At 35.4% G+C, this 20886-nt stretch overlaps 1 protein-coding gene across 1 annotated transcript in view; it reads left to right on the top strand.

The window, feature by feature from the left end:
- LOC124167136 (hemicentin-1) overlaps positions 1-20886 on the top strand; it is a 693290-nt gene that overhangs the window by 116030 nt on the left and 556374 nt on the right. The window lies entirely within an intron of this gene.

Below are 20886 nucleotides of genomic sequence, written 5' to 3' on the forward strand. Positions count from 1 at the left end.
CCAAAGCAACATGAATCTAATAGCAGCGGTAATAGTCAGTGGCGATATTTTGGTGGTAATTCGCCAAATTAGAGTGTCCTCCAGTGAACCGATCACCCGATATTTAATAATTAAATCGCATTTGAATCGGGGAAACATCACATTTCCAATCATTTTAAGCATTTTAAGTCATTTATTTTATACTACCTTTACCACTGTTTATCATAATGGAAATTGTAAAACAAAACCTTCCCAGCGGCGATTTATGGCTTTTGCCGTTCATTGGTACATATGGCTTTTTACCAGTCAGGTTAAGTTTTCTGTCCGTAGCTGCTATTTTTGTAGTCTTCAACGTACACTCCAATTCGTTAGATTTTAGTAGATTTTGGTGGTTGCTAATGCTTGAAATTATTTTATAAATAATATCCTTCCAGTTGGCCAACCATTGCTTTAATATTTTTCACAAGTCCCGAATTCTATTATCAATAATGACTTAAGAGTTCCCTTGCCGATCGTTTGATTTTTGGCTTGATCATTTACTTACAGCTTTCCTTGCATTTGGTGTAGTTTATCATTGCCAAGATTTTTTCCTACACATTTTATTAAATAAGGGTGAAAATAAATCCGAAATATACATTTTAGTAAGAAAATTCATTTGATGCTTGATGCATGTGACGCATTGATTGCTAGAAATTTTTTCTCGTTGACATTCTCGATTTGTTACTCTGTTGCAGAAAGGGAAATTTTCCTTGCAGTAGCTAAGGAAATAAAAAGTAATGCAAGATAAAAGTTTTATAAAATTCAATGGCTAGCGTTTGAGTATAGACACAGCTGAAATGATTTAAAGAAACGATTTTTTTCTATTTTGGTGACAAATTTACAGCTTAAGCCAATCTGAGGAGCGTTGAATAAAAGATTAAATATTTTATTGTATTCGGGTGCAGCGTCATGGAAGGATACTCGGGTGTCCCACCGGATGATTGTTGACATTACTGCAGATGTTTCGGAAACCGAGTCAACCAGGAGCTCTCAGCCCTGTAGATGAAAACAGACTCGGTTACCGAAACGCTGGCAGCAATGTCAGCAATCACCCGATGAGTAACTTGAATCATCCATACATAAGTGAGCCATCCAAGACTATGAAATATATCGAAAACAAAAACGAATTCATGTTGGAGCTCTCGTATGATGTATGACAAACCCTCAAGAACACTTACCAAACTTGGAACAATATCAGCCGTCTAGCATTGAAGGCAATGGATTGTCCATACTTTTTTGCGATACACTTTTCTACTTCACCAGAAGTGTGATAAGATCTCCCTGGTTGGGCAGAAGTTGTTCTTTATTCATATGCTTATTGTGAAAATCTTTTCATAATGTCTTTAAATCTTTTTTTTTTACTTATGATGGAGCGTAAATAAATAGGTTGCTCAGATGGTGAAACAGTTAGGGAGAATAGAAATATTCCCGTAAGGGATGTCATTGATAAAATCGGTATAACGCTCTTTAAGGTGGGGCACATATAAGTTAACAAATTATTACGATGAATATAGCTTAAAGTTATGGTAAAATACATATTTACGGGCGACAAATTGAAATGACAAAACCATTGGATATGTATCTCCTCATCGGAGCAGTGGCTAGCATGTCCGTTTGAGCATACCTCATCATGTACGAATGAGCCAATACAATTTCAAAAGTTTGTCTCCCCAAAAGTCCTTGTGCAATTAGGAAACAACCTTAAACAGGAAAACAAAAATGGAAATAAAAATTAATTTCTGCTGAAGGGTTAAATTCAAACAATTTGGCATACAGCCAGTATTTGTTTCATAGTGGCAATTCCTGATATCATGTTTTCCTGAACATTTGATGTTATGCTTTTACTTAGCAGTTAAAGCTATGTGCTGTGTGTGTGTGCCGCAGTAGTATTATAGTAAGCTTAATTTTTCATCTTGATCTACGTTTATATTTCTTTTTATGATGGTTATACTCTAATGAATGTGGATATTCAATCCATTTAATTTGTTTTGACTATTGACAGCTCGAACTGCTAAAAACTCACAGATTAAATATTTACAACAAGCTGTATCACAGTTTTCATTCCTCCTTCAACCTCATGTATGATTTGAATGATCTCTTTGTGACCATTCTACATTAACGTATATAATCTGTTGTTCGATGATAATCTGGATTAACAGAGTAAAACATGATGCTCATTCATCAGGTTTGGTAATGCTCCACCTTATGACACTTTGACGAAGTTGGACTGAATCTTACCTATAGTTTAAATTTTGCAAGGCATGTTTTTTGCCTGTAATTTTTTCCACTAATGTTTATTTTACTGCATAGTAGCACCTCTTACTACGCCCACAGTAAAAGAACTCGTACCTATAATTAACCTAACTCTTGTTTTGATAGTACTTGAAATCAAAATTAAGTGGCGATATTATTGTAGACATACAGTTTTTTTATCTTCCGTTATGCTTATGAGGAAATATGTGAGCTAATTCATTAGTAAGTCCTTTGAAAGCTAGAGTTTTGATTGCTTATAGAGCACCAAGATTATTATGCCTCTTGATTTCATTAGTAAGATTATACTTATTGAACACTACCTTTGTGTTCACTCGCTACGTCCATTTTCAGAGTGACTTCCTCTTAGGGTATTTAATGTTTATCTTTGTGTGCTTTCTGGAATGCTATTTTTGTGAGGCCTGTTCTAACACCTCTCTATCTTTCTTTTTAGGTAAGAATCATCGTAGTAATGCAGTACATTAATGATAAAAGCTTAATGAAGGTGAGTTTATTCTTATTTAATCTTTACGTAAATGTATTTTGTAACTTTTAACTCAAACTAATGAAATTAATTATTATTAATGACAACAATATAACAAAAATATAGTTTCAAACTGTAGTCAATAGAAGCCATCATCTAGCAGCGAGGAATATCAAAAAAATTCTCGAAATCCGTTAAATGGATTTATTTAGATTTTTTTGTCATCCCTTTTTCATCGATCTTGTTTTGCATGAGCCCTTCATTTGACTAATTCTCTTAATTTTTTTAAATGATTTGAAACGACTTTGCTCCAGTATCTCGCTAATTCACATCATTTGAGGACCAATGGTCAAGGAAGTAATTTAAAGTGATATAGAGGGCAAGGAATTTTGGAGGAAATAGCAGCACTCCACTTCTATTTCAACTGACAGGAATTGGTGGAAATCTTGCCATGAATAGGATAAACGACACGTTTGGGGATTGCTTGGGATGTTGTTGAGTTTATTTAGCAGAGATTGATCGTGAAGAAAATATTCAATATAAATCTTAATTTATCCTCCTGCGTAGAGTACACTCTGATCCACAATTGATGGCGTTTATCATATTGCAATTGATGGCGTTTACCATGTAGCTTTTGCTGAATTGAAATTTTGCTTGAATGGCCTTGTGACCGATATTTTGACGTAATGCAGAACTTAAATTTTAGTTTAAAAATTTTATCCATATTTCCTTCATTAATGAGGTAAGCAATTGATTTAGAAACGAATAGCAAGCCTCATTATAAATTTTAATTATCTTTATTGAAATACGGTCTTTAATCCCCTGAAATAAATCGATTAATAAAAATAATGATGATTCGATTCCAAGATGACAATCATTCCCTAAAAAGGTATAGAATGTTAAACTAGCAATTTAGTGGCATACCTAGGTTAGTATTTCCACTTTATTTCACGACGACATTATTTAGTTTCCTCACCAATTCCTCACATTCGTCGCAGATATGGCGATGAAGATGTTGCTCCAGCTGTCTCCGTGAAAATCGATACTCAAACCCTATATATTCTCATTAGGTCACACACTCTCGTTTTACTTGTCTATTTTCCAGATTAATTTATTGAAGCTTGCATTTTTACTCTCATACCCACGAGAATCTCTACAAAAAAATCAATATTGCACTGCAAAGAACTGTTCGGCTGCGCCTGTAGTCAGTCAAAAATGGTGCAATTACCTGAAGCACTTTTTGTAAGTAAAGCAAACTGTGCTTCGTAACCGCTTACTGAAAACTTACATCACCGCACGGCAGAATGATTTTTTCTCCTTCGACTAACGAGCGCGGCTTATGTAGCAAGTGATGAATGGGTCATTTTGCTAGGTAAAGTTTGCTATGCCTTCTATTTCCTCTTGCGTGGTAGGTACTTAGTGTTGCCTTATAATTATAAAAAAACATGACCGAAGTTACGTCGGTAAAACATTGGCAAAGCAAACTGCGATCAGTTGTTTTGTCACTGAACCGCTCCCGATTAAACTTGAGTGAATATTCTTTCGTAAGAATCTAGGTCACAGAAGGATTTTTTCTGCATTTCATTGGCGACTTTTTGAGGTATAAGATGTGGCCCAAAAATTCTTAAACTCCAATATCGCGATAGACTTGCAGCTTTCAACCCAGAGGTCTTGCTTGATGGCAGCAACGCTGTGGTGTATCATTATAGAGCATCTTCTTTTTCGTCAATGCTGGCAATCAAAGTTTCCTTTTAAATGGAGAGCAGGTCTTATGAATCATCCTTAGTATCACACTAGCAATCAATGAGTAAAAGTTTTCATCCCGTGACTGAAGATTTCAGAGTTGGTGAACAGTACTTATTACGTAGCACCAAAATCCGTGCATTTAACTACCTAAATCTCATAAGTAACTGTATTTTTTTAAACCGATCCGGTAGACACAGGCTCAGCTTTACACTAGCTTTCTACGAAAGGTTTTCCTATGCCTTTCACTCTCGCACTAATGGTCTGATCAAAGATCGGAATATAAATGCTGTGAATAATTTCACCTAATGGGTTTTTTAAAGTAATTGCACTAACTATTGATGGTGAAATAAATATTTTATTGCGTTTTCCTGATCCTGGATACCTACATTTCCCTCCGTGAGGTTCCGCAAAGAGTTGGAAACAACTGAAGTATATGTAATTAAGGGATAATATACGCTGATGATAATTTTTATATTTTTTCCTACACACAAAAAAGTGTGTATCGGTTTCAAATGGGTCGCAGTTTAAATAAGTTTGACAAGCACGTGCTATTAAAAAACAATATATTTTTATCTCAAAGAGGGTAAATTTGATGAATCAAACATTAACTATTGTAATCAACTGTCGAATCACTCATGCTGCCTTTTCTTTCATATTTTTACTTTTTTTGTTCGTACAGTACCGAATGCTACTTTGGCGACGCATCGGCCCCAAATTCTAAAATTTTATATCGTGCTCGATTAGTCACGCGGCATCTTTTACGGTCCGTTTTGATAACGTTTTCTGAAACGATCTATAAGAAAAGAGTTTTTTTCGCGGTTTTTCTGAGAATATTAATGGTCTAGCTTGACGTTTCGTGCCTGCAGCTCCCGGCATTCACGCACCCTATCTTACTACTTTGACGTAACAGCCAGCCACGGACACGAAAATTCTGGTATCGCGAAGCCGAGGACAATATGCGAGTTTTTTTATGGTGAGCTCATAAGGTAAACGATATATCTTCGATGGAAATATGTATCCAGTATTAAGCTACATTTTTTTCGTACCGGCTAAGGGTGATATTAAATTATTTTCAAAAAATGTACCTTCTCTGAGTTTTTAATTTGAAATAAAAATATCATATTAGCGTTTGTGTAGTTTCTCCTGGCTAGGCACCAATGCATATTGATGGTAAGTACTTACAAAAGCGTAAATATGACTGATAAAATTGGTTTTTTATTTAGCACCGCGTACCAACCAAGCTTTTAACGTTTGTGTATTCCCATAACCCATATGTGTTATCGAAGCGTAAACTTTACATAGGCATTAAAAATATTACCAGACTTGGCTAGGTATAGAGAGCAAGTTAACCCTATAAGGTCCGAGGAAAATATGTGTCCCAAATTTTTTTAATCCTCTCAAAATTAAATGAGAAGGTTTCTAGAATGAAGAAGAATGAGTGTAACAATTGGTTATACTGAAGAATAGGCTATTGGCTTCTAGTTTTAAATTCTTAAAGCGATATCCTTTAGATATCGTTGTTTTCACGTTGGTAAGAACTTTCACTTGAAATGCTGTTTACGAAGTGGAAATTTGCTAGTTTATTACAAATCAATGAGACGGTCTATGATAACAGGGCTTTCGGTGTATCCCTTATGTGTGCCCATTCTGTGAAGTTAGTACGAAAAACTCAGCATTTGTACTTTAATTTTCACACAATTAGTGTCTTTATGTCATGTGACACACATGTCCCTATGGAGCGAGAATTGATATTATTTCACGTCCCAGACTGTATCTCAAAAACCATAATAGATATCGCTTTCATATAATTGTTTTTGGAATCTTCGCATTAATATTACCATAAAAACGTATCAATTTATGGAATCTAAAGGCTTAAATCAAAATGAAAGGGTTAACACGAATTAATTGTGTGTTTCAAGGTACATGCTCAATTTTTTTAGCTTTCCAAAATAATAGAAGGTACTACATGAAATTTTATCCTCGGTTCATCTTTTTTGTTTTTTTTCCGTCATTCTATTGAGTCATTGGCTACGAAACATCTAAATTGCAATCCTTTTTACGAAGAGAGAGGTTAATTTATTTGAAAATATCAATTCCTGGTCCGTTTCAGGAACCGTTTTTGGGGCTCGGATTTCTAATGGTACCACAAACATTTGGGATGGGATGTAAAATTTTTGCTTTTTTGTCAATTAGGTTCTCACAATTGTAACAAAGCAATTTTATGTTGAAAGCATATTATTTATCAATTTATGGCTTTATCAGCAACTAAAAAATTACTTCACTTACAATTGCATATCAACACTGCATTTGCGTTCTTGCTTTTCTCTTTAGCATAAGTGAAGGTGTGGTAAATGATTTCCATATTATTTATCATCGGTAAGTTTGCTGTATCATCAAGCGTTATTGATCGGGTAGCATTTTTAGATCACCATTCTCTTCTGTGTGAATTACGTGGGTTGAGAGTCGTTCTTCCATTCATGCCCCCATCATCATTCAGGGAATGAGGAATATATCATTTAATGATAAATTATTACCGATTGCCTGCTGAGTACGCATCACTATCACTTGACCGCTTGTATTTTGTCCTTTTCCCATGGTGAATAACTTATTCGTTTCGATTCCCTCGTTCTATTGCTCAACCATTACGATGGTGTCTATTTTTGTCCACACCGTCCCGTAAAACAGAGCATTTATGGCCTTTACAACGGGGGAATGTAACGCACGTTGGACAAACACAGACACCCATTCTCTGGACTGACCTGGCGAGACTAGAACCCGCGACCTTCGGTTTGGCAGGGTTGGACTTACCCAACCGCCACCGAGGCCAGCAAAGATTATCATCATAGAACCACCCCATGTCAACATTTACCATTATCTCAAACAGGAATTTGTAAGTACAAGAATGCACGCAGGGAAATTTTCACAACTGAGATACAGGAAATACTGTATAGGATATATCCCATGCAGTACTTTGGTAAATTTCAGATGATGGCGCAAGTAGGTATTAACTCATTTTAACACAATGTTGCTTCTAAGCAACATCAAAATGTATACATTTTCATATCTATTCAGGAAGGATTTAAACTGCGTGTTCTTTTGTGCTGTTAAATGTTTAAAGTTTAATGGGCGAAATATGTAGTTGCCACAATAATAATGATTTAGTGGAAAATTTTCAAATTTAAAAAATGAAAAGTCTTGAAATTTAATGTCTTCCAGAAACAGCTATGGGTAAGGAAGGGTAAAACAATAATAAAATCCCAGAAGAGGGCCGGTTTATGGGATGTGATGCACCCTGTTATTCATTCTTACCCTCTCTCATTGCCTTAGTGTCGCGTCAAGTCATTGAATTTACTCACACCGCTACAACCCTTATGTTCGTCTCCATCTCTCTCACCTTCTGCTACATGCATTCTTTTCTACCTCCACTGCTGTTTTCCCTGCGTTCTTCTTCTTTGTGCTTTTCAACGGGCGCTGATTCAATCTCCTCATTCTTTTCCGCGCATCCTCCTTGTCTTCTTCGCTGGCCATTCCCATTTACCCCAATGCTATCACTTCCTCATTGTCTTTTTCATTGTGTTCTGTTTTCGCCCTTTCCTTCGCATTATTCCATACCCCCTTCTCCGTGTCATAACCAACACCTTTTCTCTACCTCACCTTAATCAAGACTTTCTCCTTGCACTTCGCCTTTCGTTCCAGATATCCACTCATCTTCCTTTCAGTTATCTTCTCTTCTTCCTCACCCATACGTTATGACTCTCATCTTTTCGTTCTTTTTGGGTATCTCCATTTGTAATCTCGAATCCCTCTTCGTATTCGAATTCATTCTTCATTCTGTGTCCGAATTCTACAGTTCCAAATTCTCTTTTCGTCCCCTTCCTCGTGGTCCCAAGGTGCAATCTTCCTTTCGCTCAGCCTCATCTAAATGAAAGGCCTGAATACCAAGAATCTCAAAAACCAAACCCCAGTCGTCTCTGCTCCAACATGCCTTCTGTTTGCATCACCAAATGGTTGTGTTGGGAATATTTTGGTGTATATAACAAAACACATATACTATGAATATTGTAATATTACAGTAAAACTTATCAGGCTGATTGAAAGCCAGATATCTAAGGATCGTGGTTTCATTTCCTTTGTATCTACGTATTCAACGCATCTATATATAAAAATCTGAAGATGGTTGCAATATGTGACTCAAAATATAGTAAATATTCGTATTTTTTAAGCTCTCTACAAAATATACTCCAGTGCTATAATTCATATTCTCAATCTTTCTTGTGCATGCCATCTAGCAGTCATTTTGTGAAGAATAGTTTACGTAAACTACAAACCTTTTCAAAGAATCTTATTTTAATTATTTAGGTAGACTCCAGTAGAAGGCGTCTTAAAGGGTGACAAGCCATCATAGTAGAGCGCTACTTTGCTATGTTTTTATTGAGGGCGTCTGGTAATCACAAATAATACTGGGAAACACTCATAACACGTTCTCTCAGATCAAAGCTACGTCTCTTTTCCGTATTTAACACAATGTGTTTCACTAGGATCAGCATCTGTAGCTGAGGGATGAAATCTAGCCAAGGTGTTTTGATTTTTATATTTCAAAATTACTTTGTAGTATTAATCATCATGAGACATTTTTTTGATGCATAATTAATTAAGAGGAATAATTAATGCGAACTTAGTTACGTAGGCTGTTGCTTAATAGAATTATATCTCCTGTAAATTGAGTTTCACTCAGGTCCTTACAAAACCGACAGGTATGAAGGCTACAAGAATTGCTACTAATTCATTTTGTCATCATACTGATATCATTAACTTTTACTGCAGGAAATTTTTATTCTGACCTTAGACTGAATGTATTTCTCGTCGCATCAATATTATCGCAAGATTTCGTATTTTATCATTTCCTCTCGTGTGCTGCGATGGCAAAACCTTCGCATTCCTTTCAGTAGCTTCAGTTTGATTACGATTCAGTTCTTAATGCTGGAATAACGTGACTCATCTCATCGGATCCCATTTTCGGGCAACGGTTTTCCATTTTCTGGTTCTATTGGACTCAACGCCATCAATCAAAATTATGTCGGGAGGATAGCATTGAGTCCACCTACTAGAATCATCAATCATTTATCTAATAGATATTCCAAGAAAACAACACAATCTGAATCATTGTATGTGCACAAAGCTTTATTAGGTAAGAAAACATTCATGTCATACTTCTGGCAAAGTTGAATGATATTTTATAATGTGACTTGCCGTAAATGTTTTCATTACGCCCAGTTTCACTTAATTTTTTCATGCCAAACATATAAAAAAAATAGTTTCTATCAAACTCTATCAAATATTGTGTCTAATTTTTCCTCGAATTTCGATCTTCTCCCGAAGTATCTCTTTATGAACGCAGCAAAAAATATTTGCCATGATTGGTTGAAATGTATGTAATTTCACTTGAATAAAACTGAAAGAGCTTTCAAGAAAGTATTTGCGTCGAAAAAAATATTTAAAATATAAAAAGTATGGTAAAAAATCACGATTTTGGATATTAACCAAATATTTTCGCAAAAACATTGGCTACTCGGTGAAGTATTAATTTTAATTATTTTAGCATGTTTTCTTGTCTCCTTAGGATTAGCAATAGAGCCGTCCAAACGTGAGAACTTGATGAGCTTTAGAAAATATTGGTATTTGTTCAAAAAAAATAGTTAAAACTACTTACCTCGATAAGAGAATGAATTTGAGAAAATTTTGGCATTTTGTTGAAAACTAAACGAATCTTATTTTTACGATGAATTTGATGAATTTAAGACAAGATTGGCATTTTGTCGAAAACAGTAACTACCTAATTTCTAGGATGAATTTCATGAATGTTAGGCAATATTGCCATTTCGGTGAAAACTAAATAAATAATTTTCTCACGATGAATGTTATGAATTTAAGACATTGTTGGCATTGCTGGACAAAACTAAAGAAATCTGATTTCCGCGATGAAAATAATGAATTTTTACCAATATTAGCATTTTCAGGAAAAAAAGGTAAATATTAATTCCACGAATAATTTTATGAAGTTTAAACGATATCGACATTTTCACGAAAGCTATATAAAGCTAATTACCGCGTTGAATTAAAAATAATACAGGCATTTTGGCGAATATGAGATAAATTTCCATGTTAGTTTAAAGCAATATTGACATTTTGGCGAAAATTATATGTTTATAGTAATAGCTACGATGAAATTTTAAAAATATTGGCATATTGGCGAAAATTAAGTAAATAAATCTAATTTCCACGATTAATTTGAGAAAATATTGGCATTACGTATAAAACTGATCTAATATCCATGACAGCACTTGTTGGTATAAATTCCACTATCCTTCTTATTCCGGCTTTCTTCTCCTCTGAGTGCATATTCCTTTCATCACCCCCTTGAGCATCCCTACCGAGAGTTCGGTTAGCCTCCGTGGGGACGGGCGGGCAGAGAGAGAAGCATGGACCTTCCCAATCCCGATCGTCTCCTCTGGGACCGCCTTTGCTATACAATGGAATCTCTAACATGGCCCGTCGCCAGAGCAACCCACTCCCTCCTCAAAAATCCCCCACACCCGTCCTTTAAAATCCTCCTCCGTCCTTACGTCCTTTTTTCGCATCCACAACGCCAACGCTCTCTCTTCCATCCTTACTCGTATACTTGCTCCAGGCGTTCCCAGACTCCCTCTACGTGCCACACCAACTGAAATATATATTCTCCCCCTTTTTTCTCCTCATGAACACACAGCGACCGGTTCGCCCTCATAACACTTCCAACCCTACTCTGCGTAACGTTGAAGTGATGCGATAGCCAGAGTCCTGAGTTCCCATCCCTTAAGTCTAGATACTGACTGGAGCCTTTCAAAATCCTAAGGAAAACAAAATTCGATTGGTACTTTCCAAAATGGCAATTTATTACCGCTCTTATGTCATTATCTAGGTAAAGATGTCGCTTTTAGTCTCGTCCTCAAATTTTAATTGCTAACTGTATTTATTTTTGTCGACGTTGCACTGCCATACGGTTTTAATGGGGAAATACAGGAATATATCAGTTTTTCATAACTCCTACTAATTATTGTCATTAATGGCATATATATGACTATACTTCATAAAAGTATAGCCTTTTCCATGGAAACATAAACACTGCAGCAACAAATGGGAATTGCCCTAATAATTTGAGGCAATGCGGATGACCACATAAACCTTTATCGCAACATTTAAATAACTTTTACCGGTATAGTTGGCTAAAATGCTGTATTTTTTTACACCTATTTGTATTGTTGTTGTTTACTTTTGGCAAAACGATTTCTTCCATCACCATGAACTCTTTGTTTTGCTTATTTTTTCCCCAAGAGTCCTAACTTTTAATATTGTAAATATTTCCGTGTAATTAGGCCCTAAATCGCAATTTATTTAAAGTATTCAGTAGGTTAAAGGGAAAGAAAGATAATTTGCTAACAGAAAATCTTCTCATTCCAGCCATTCTCTCTCAAGTTAAAATAATAATATGCGTCAGATATCACCCAATTTTCCGGAATTAGTTAAGTCATTGGAGTTCACGTTTAGCAATTCGTTCAGTATTAATCCCGTGGACGTTTTTTTACCTTAGCAATTATTTTTTAATGTAGATATTCAATATCTCATCCAGCTTTTGACCTGCCAATTAGTGAAATATTATGCATAACAATGAACTATTTAGGCCTAGGGCATTTATAAAAAAACGTATTTTAAGGCTTATGATATGATAAAAAGAAAGTTACAACAAATAATTAAATGGTTAAGTATCAGAAATTAATTTTACAATGCAAGTAATAGTCAAAAATTTTTTGAACAAGTGGATACGTAATTTTAAAAATTAAGATTAAGATAATTGCAGTATCACGCTTTTTATGCGAAAAAAATAAAATAAAATTTTACTGATTGATGGTAGATCTATCTCATCAGTTTTCTTAATTTGTTTTATTTCAATTTTAAATGTATCTGGTAAACTTTTTACTAGATTTTGTTTGCACGGTAAAAGTAATGTTATAATATCATTATTTTGTATTATTGTACGTCTTACCTTTTCATATAATAACCCCTGAAAATGGAAAAATAATCCAAAACGCAAGCAAATATGATTTTTTTCTTATTTTTTATGTTTTATTTGAAAACAAAAAGTTCAAGTTTTAACACAAAAAAGTAGTCAGAATTAAATAAATATACCTACTGAAATATCATGCCAAGTGGGAAAAAATATTTCTCTCGCAGGAATTTGAGTAATCTTTCTTTTTTGTGAACCTAATGTAGCGGCTTCACTATATCAGCGTCCATGCGCACTCCTTTTTCTCTCCCATTTTATCCCTTCTTTTCTTCTTTCCTGCTTTTTTCTATATCCTCTCTCCCATGGCTTTCTCTCCGGCTCCTTTCTCGATCCTTGGTATTATCTGCTTCCCCTCTTTCAGACTCTTCCTTTCCCGCAGGCTGTGCCCTTAACAGCATAAGGGCTTATTCCCCCGTCTCTTCCACGGGTTTCCTTCGTGACGTGAATTTATGGATGCTTTTGATGCGTACCGGCAAGCCTTGTGTCTTGCTTCGCTTATGAATCTGCGAAGCTATTCTATTCCGAATAATATTAAAGTATAAAAATAACATTTTTATAAAAACCACGCTTTTATAAAAAAAATATAAAAATGTTTTTATGCAAACGTTTTGTTGAAAAGAAGGAAATATCTGCCTACATGTCTCTTAAATTAGAGAAAATTTCAAGTATGATCGATGAGAAAGTAAAATAAATTTTAGAAGAATACTTCAGATATCAAAAACGAAAAACTTGGTGCACATGTAAGATCACATTCCCTTTCGCTGGGAGACAAATATGATACATATTTATATTGACAATTATAAATTTTATAATCTCACACTGAAATGTGAATAATCTCATGGAAAGGCGAACTTTCTGATCTGTTAGTCTTAGGGGTACAGTTTTTCACTACACCAAAATATATGTTATAATGTATAGGGTAGGAATTATTCTATTGCCAGCCGCTAAATTTTTGCTCGTAGTCAGATATGATTTTATTTAGTTTATTCATCTTCACCGCTTCGAAAAAATCTCATATCATGCCTTTAAATTGGAGGAATCTCATAAATAACAATGTAGGAAGATCATAGACACCCAAATCCTGGACACAGGCCTGCCCATGTGGCACTCGAACCCCTAACCTTCGGTTTTGTCTGCTGGTATCGAGGTATATCTTGCAACTTCATTTGAGGTCGAAACGTTTAATGCTAATAGCCCAGGTGTGATGAAAAATCGCTAAGATATTTTTATATAGCTAATCGCTAATTATTCTAAGTATCCACCTATCACGTGCTCATTAAACGATGAATGCTAAATTCCGAATGGTGCAAACATTCAAAGGGAGTTCCTTGATCCACGGAACTTTAGTGATGCGGCTAAAAGAACTATAATTTTGAGCGGAACTCTTGTGTATTCATGCTAGTGTTTCTGTTGTCTATTGCGTACGCATTTAACATAAGTTTATACATTGTGTTGGGCTGTTACATTACAATAATTCTAGTAAATTAAAACAACATGCCCCCTTTTCAAATTATTTTCATTTTCACTTCGCCAAGATAGTCTAAAGTATGCCGACATCCATCATGAATTATAAAGGATGGGTTTCCTGATTTCTTCTTTTTATAAAATAATTGCTATTTTCTAAATTGCATTTTCCTCTTAAAGGTTTTTCCTACCATTATTTCCTACCACTCTTGTGTTTTTCTTCATTTGGTTCTATGACGCCATTCCTCAAACCATTTATATTTCCTCAAACCAAATATATTTCTCTTTCCTGTCTCTACATCGTAATATCAATAACCTCATACTTCATTTTTTCTTTCTCTCTTTTGTATTGCTCCCAGTGTTCCGCGCAAATATGACCGATATGGGCCCCCTCGATATTCCAGCACTGGAAAGCTCTCCAGTCCTTGAGCTTGGTTTGTCTGCCATTTAATAATTCAATATCTTCCTGAGTTGGCCCTCTACCTCTGTCTCCGAAAACGTATTACAAACAACCTTTCCCCCACTTTCGATTTTCAGTACAAACTAATGTAACAATGGTCTCCCTATATGAAAGACTGTGTGCGGGGAAGCGAAACAACTTAAGTCATTTCCCGAGAACAGTCTCCACATTTTCGTCAGATTCTTTTCATATCATTTCCCCCTCATATACTCTTTCAAGGTATCTTTTCCTCGTGTGTTTCATATTTTCCCTCTTTTTTCTCCGTTCCAGTCTCTTACCTATATCAGTCTTCTGCTCTGGCGTCCGTCTATGGAATTTTCAGAATTTAGAGGGAGTTACTGGCAAATTGAATACCTTAATGTATTTAAGTGACCCTGGTATGCATGGGGTTCATCCTTCAAGTATGGGGAATCCGTAATATTTTGGTGTTTTGGTTCACTTATGTTGTCTCTTTTTCAAAAACCCTGAATTTGACCTCTTCACTGCGAAAAACCTATGGATTTTTCCACCTCAGTCTCTCTAAGGTTGGTTTAAATATATTCCTATATTTTTTTATATCCTTTGATGAAAAAATACTTTGGCACTTACAAATACCTATAATTTAGTATAAACTTATAATTGCCCGAGTACTTACGACTCAAATTGTCTAAATATTCACAACAATAACGAAATTTTTATAATTTTCCTCATTCATGTTCATCTTTACTATTCCTCTTTGCATAATTCCAATATATTTTAAGGACAAATAATTTTTATTTTATGTGGAAATCGAATCAATAAGTAAATTGAAAGAGACAAAGCAGCGATTTGACCTTCGCGGTCAATGACAGGGCCTCTATTTTTATCTCGCTTTTACGCTCGAAGGTAAGAAATGATGATAAACAAAAGCATGGGAGCTCTTTTCCTAGGGAAATGAAACGTAAAAAAATATATGCGTTTTTAGCTGGTGGAACACATGTTCAAGCGGACTGGTGAGGAGATTGAGGCACGTTGAATTCTCCTGGGAAGAAATGTGGCTTTATAAATACTCACAAAAGTCGACGTTAAATTCAATGGGACGTCTTGTATCTAGCTGGGTGCACACGTTTAATTTGGTTGCCATTATAGTCGACTAAAATCAATTATTAAAAACTCTCTAGTCGTACATGTGGACAGTTACTTTGAGTGCAGTACGATGCGACACGTGATTGGTCGATTTTTATTCGACCTATCAGTGAATTTTATCTCTGAACGCATTATGAATCGAATTATTGCGGATATTTCCCAAGCGGCAACGCTGATTTAACTACTACGTAGGAAAATTATACCAGGACAATGTGCTGTTCTATCAATTTTTCTTATGAATGAAAATTGCAAAAATAAAGTTTTTCAATTTGTGTATTCTGCGCCCAAATAAATTCCATAAAATTAAATTTATAATGCCCCGTAATTCGATATATTTTTAACCCCATTTTTGCATAATATCCCCTTATTCTGCTTAAGGAAGAGGAGGCTACGGTCAAAGAATGAATTTGATGCCGCTTTGACCACTGACTGGGTTATTTTCCCATCCTGAAATGTTTTTAATATTTGCCTTTTTCACATTTGAACGTTGTCATCTCACGAGTTAGTTTTTATTAGAATTTTAGAGGCTGATAATCCAATGGGTAGAGGTGATTATTTTTTTCTAAACAGAGTTAGGAACAGAAATTAGGTAAAGAAAATAAACGAGATCAATTGGATTTATAGCACTGCATACGATTTTCTACTGGATCCTTGCACAGAACATAGATTCCTCGTATCACTTTACCTACAAGTATGTTTATGTACCTCTTTTATGAGTTTTAGTGCCTAACTCTGTCTCGAAAGAGAATCACTTGTACTCTTTGGCTTACACACCCTCGATTAACCTACTTTTTTCACCCTATTGTTTCCTTCAATTATTTTGTCTCTTACATTTTATAAGCCTATGCTCAAATTATTCGCCTCTTAATTGGGTGTAGAGTAATGGAAATAATGTTGTCTTATTTTTTCAAACAATTTGATTTCGTTTAAAAATCGCGCATCAACCCTGTAATTAACAAGATGCGAGTCGCCATCTTTCTTTAAGTACTTCCAATCTGCAGTTTCCTCATAAGGTTTGAACCCCCTTTACTGAACGCCGATTCAGTTAAAGCTCGCATATTGCCCTTGCCTTTCATCGGTAATGATCATAATCGTATTCTTCATGACTTTTTCGCAAGTTTTGTTCCTCCTTATATCTGCGTCAAATCTCTCATCGTTCCTTATTTATATATTCTTTCATAAATTATATCAAGATGAGACTCAAACTTTTGTTGGATCGGAGAAAAATAATTTTATGCAACGCTGTTTGTAGGCTGTGGATTTCACTCGGCGTAAATGTCATCGTCTCAAAGAACGATACTTAACACGCGTCACAAGTTTTATTTTATTTCCATCCTAGACAAAGTCTCCGTGTTTCCTGGTTCGTAAAGAGCTTCTGAAATGTTGTAGTGGAAAAAGCATTTAGCTAAACCTGGAATTACGGCTTTGCTAATTCAAATGCGTTACCCAAATATGTTTTCTTAGTATTTCTTCATTTTTGTGTAACTAATGGCTTTAAAGGATTGGGACATTCAAGATGGCGTTATAGGATCAAAGGTATTTCAACTCAGAATATTCAGCTTAGATTTCAGGTGAATGTTTGGGTGAATAATTTATCATTCACATCTGCATTGAATTAAATTTTACTCATATCACTTGGATGAATCGCATTCATAACACCTCAAATGAAGTCGACAAGATATCTTTTGAGTTTTAAACGTTAAAAATCGTCGAAGAACCGATATCCTTCGAGGCTACTGAAGTATATCACCATATTTTTCCCTCATTCCAATGAATAAGCAGTTTAGATATTTTTCCTTTTATAGTGACATTCATGATTTATTTTGTAACCTCTCGGCTAACTGTATTTTCATTTTAAATGTATGCACAACCAGCAAGAAGATTACCTACATTACCTATTTTACCTTCATGATATTAAACAGCCTACTATCAAATTAAATAATTATCAATGTAAATAAATAGGATTCTCTTTACATTAAATTCCACTTAAAATGCCCGGAATATCTTTGAAGACAAAAATCTTGATTATTTTCTCAAATTCCGAACTAGATTACTAATTATTTTATAATTTAAGACAGCCGAATTTTTTACATCCAGACCATAATTGCAGAACTAAGGATTAGGATCATATATCATTTATTTATACGGTTAAATTTCTAAGGTGACTTTAGCGTTGGATAGTTTAAAACTAGAAGGAGGATGAGTTTGTCATTACGGGCATGATCAGCCTGTAATAAAGGTGGAGGTTAGATGAGCAAATGGGAAGAAGTTCGTAAGCCGTGGTGTGTGTGTGGCCGTTTAAACTAGCATTTTCATTTTAATATAGAGTCAATTACCACCCATACAAATAGTTGCTTGATGTTGACACAAAGTTATTTAGGTCGAACATGGACTAGAGGGATAAAAATCCTCTTTTAAATATGATCTGAATGAAGAACTCACCATTCATTCTGGCTGAAATAAAACGAACCATCAGTCTAATTACACCAGTTTTGACTGGATTTCATCATCAATTAAACAGTTGCAAGAAAAAACATTTTTTGGAAACTGTTGCGGTTGAAGCCAATCACTCAAGTTATTCAACCCGAAGGTTGGTTTGGATGGGTGAGGATAGAGCTCCCGCCAGACTAAATCATAGACATGTGATGTCACTTGTTGGGGATAGGAGGCTAGCTTCTTTCACTTGACTACCTCGTCCTTCGAGTATATTTTGGGTTTCTCGAAGGCTATCGCATGAATTTGAACCCAGGGCTCTCCGAAAAATATATACTCCTCTACCCTCTATGCCGCAATACACCAAATCAATCTAAGAGAGAAAAATGTTTTGCATTTTCTCTATTATATTTCTTTCTTCACTAGGTGTAAACCTTTGGGAGCAAATTTTTGTCGGAATGGGGGCTTTATAAATTAGGAATTAGGGGGGGAATTTTACTGCAGAATGTGAGATATATGATTGAATCAGATCGATTGTTGACGAATTTACTTTGTGGTAATTCATCGATAGCAATGATACAAATATCTGTTGTAATTTTATGCTCTATTTTATTCGCTCTACCGGTTTCAACGTTCATATGTCATTATCAAGAGCCTTCTCTGACTGGCTATCGCTTTCAGCTCTTGATAATGACGTGTAAGCGTTGAAACTGATGGAGAAAATAAAAATTTTCGGAAAAGTACTACAGCCGTACGAATCATTACTAGCACTGGTTTAGCTAAGCCTAGAGTTGTCAACTTGAAGCTACTTTAAGGTTGGTGTTATGATTTAAGACTAACTGCTCAAGAGTAGTGTTTTTTTCTTACTGAGAGAGGAAATGTAGGCAGTGGGAAGGAAGAATGACAAAAAAGTCGAGGGGATTTGGGAAAATGTTTGCTTCGTGAATGAAGGAGGAAAAAAACTTGGTGATGATGGGCGAAATGAGGGAAGGAAGTAATGGAGGATATCGAGCGTGGCGTTGGGTTAGAATGTAAACCAAAACAGTTGACGCGTGAAATTGAACGAATGTGGATGTGGCATGGAGTGGGAGGGGAGGAGAGGTGGAAAAATGGAACGCTGAAGGAAGGAGGGACAAGTGTGAGGGTGGAAGGAAGAAAATCCTTCGAAAAAGGAAGGAAGTAGAGAGACAGGACGAGAAGGGAGGACATTGGTCGAGAAAATCATGAAGAGGAAAAGAAGTTGGAAATGAACGATATATCACTCGAACCATTTCATAAAATATTAAATGGTCACTTAGAACGAGGGATACTTTTAGCATTTGCGATGTGATTGCATTATTAGTTCCCTATCACCAGTGGCGCAGCGAGGGAGAGGGGGGTTTGGAAGATAAACCCCCCAGAGCTCAGAGAAATTTTGAAGTTAATCCATTTCACTTAATTGGATTAATATTACTTATAGAATACTATAAATATTATTAAAATATCACTCAGTAGTCCGCAAAACTCATCATTTTGAACTATTTATATGAAAAAATTTCAAGAGGAGGGCCCCCGCACCTCCCGCTTACCCTGTCGCGTATTCGGCATCCTCAGACGCCACTGTGCTTTGCGCCTAAACCCCCCCTAGCCTTAATTCGTAGCTGCACCCCTGCCTATCACAATCTACGATGAGTTGCAAAATTTTTTAGAAGAGTGCTGACAGCCTGTAGTTGCCTCCAAAAGAGCAAAGAAGGGAGAGACAGACAGGACAAGATTAAGGGAGGATATTGAACGAGAAAATCATGAAGACGAAAAAGAAGTTGGGAATGAGCGATATAACACGTGAACCATTTCATAAAATATTAAACGATTACTTAGAACGAACGATACTTTTAAAACTAGCGACGTGATTGTACTATTAATTCTTTTTCAAAATCTACGAGGCCATGAAAAATTCTTGAGAAGAGTACTTTAAGCCTGTAGTTGCCTTTCATATCATTTCATTTCATACTTTAAAAGTTAGCAATGTGATTGCATTATTTGTTACTTATCACAGTCAATGAGGACATTGAAAATTCTTGAGAAGAGTACTTACAGCCTGTAGTTGCCTCCCGAAGAGGGAAGAAATGAGAGACAGACAGGACAAGATTAAGAGAGGACATTTGGATGAGAAAATTATGACGAGGAGAAATAATTTGGAAATGAACGATTTACCACTTGAACTATTTCATAAAATATTAAACGATAACCTAGAATGTCCAATATTTTTAACATTTGCGACTTGATTGCGTTATAAGATCTTTATCACAATCGACGAGGTCACGCAAAATTCTTGATAAAAGTACTTTAAAAGCTTTAGTTCCTTCCAAAGAGACAGACAGGATAAGATTAACGGGGGACAGTGGATGAGAAAAGCATGAGGTGGATAATGAGTTGGAAATAAACTAAATATCTATTTAAATCATATCTCGCATACAGCCGTGACGCAAATTTATTGTGAAATTTCAAAAATAAACATGAATGGGGCAAAATAAAATAGCCATATTTATTTACCATATTTACATACCAGCAAATAATTAACCTGTGGAGAGAGGAATCATCCAATCAGCTGACAGAAGGAAAAAAGCTTGTACGATTAAATTCTTGTAAGACAATTAATTAAAGATCGATGGGAGAAGGCAATAAAGTTATAATAAATGACATATATTAATGTGAGCGCTTGATTTGGTAGATCCTGGGTTTAGGTAGTATATCGCCATACCGTTAACATAGCATACCATAATGGTAATATACCACTTTAAGCACATCATAAATATTTAAATGATAGCTTAGAACGAAAGTTACTTT

Source organism: Ischnura elegans, chromosome 10, assembly GCF_921293095.1.
Source record: "Ischnura elegans chromosome 10, ioIscEleg1.1, whole genome shotgun sequence".
Lineage (NCBI taxonomy): Eukaryota > Metazoa > Arthropoda > Insecta > Odonata > Coenagrionidae > Ischnura > Ischnura elegans.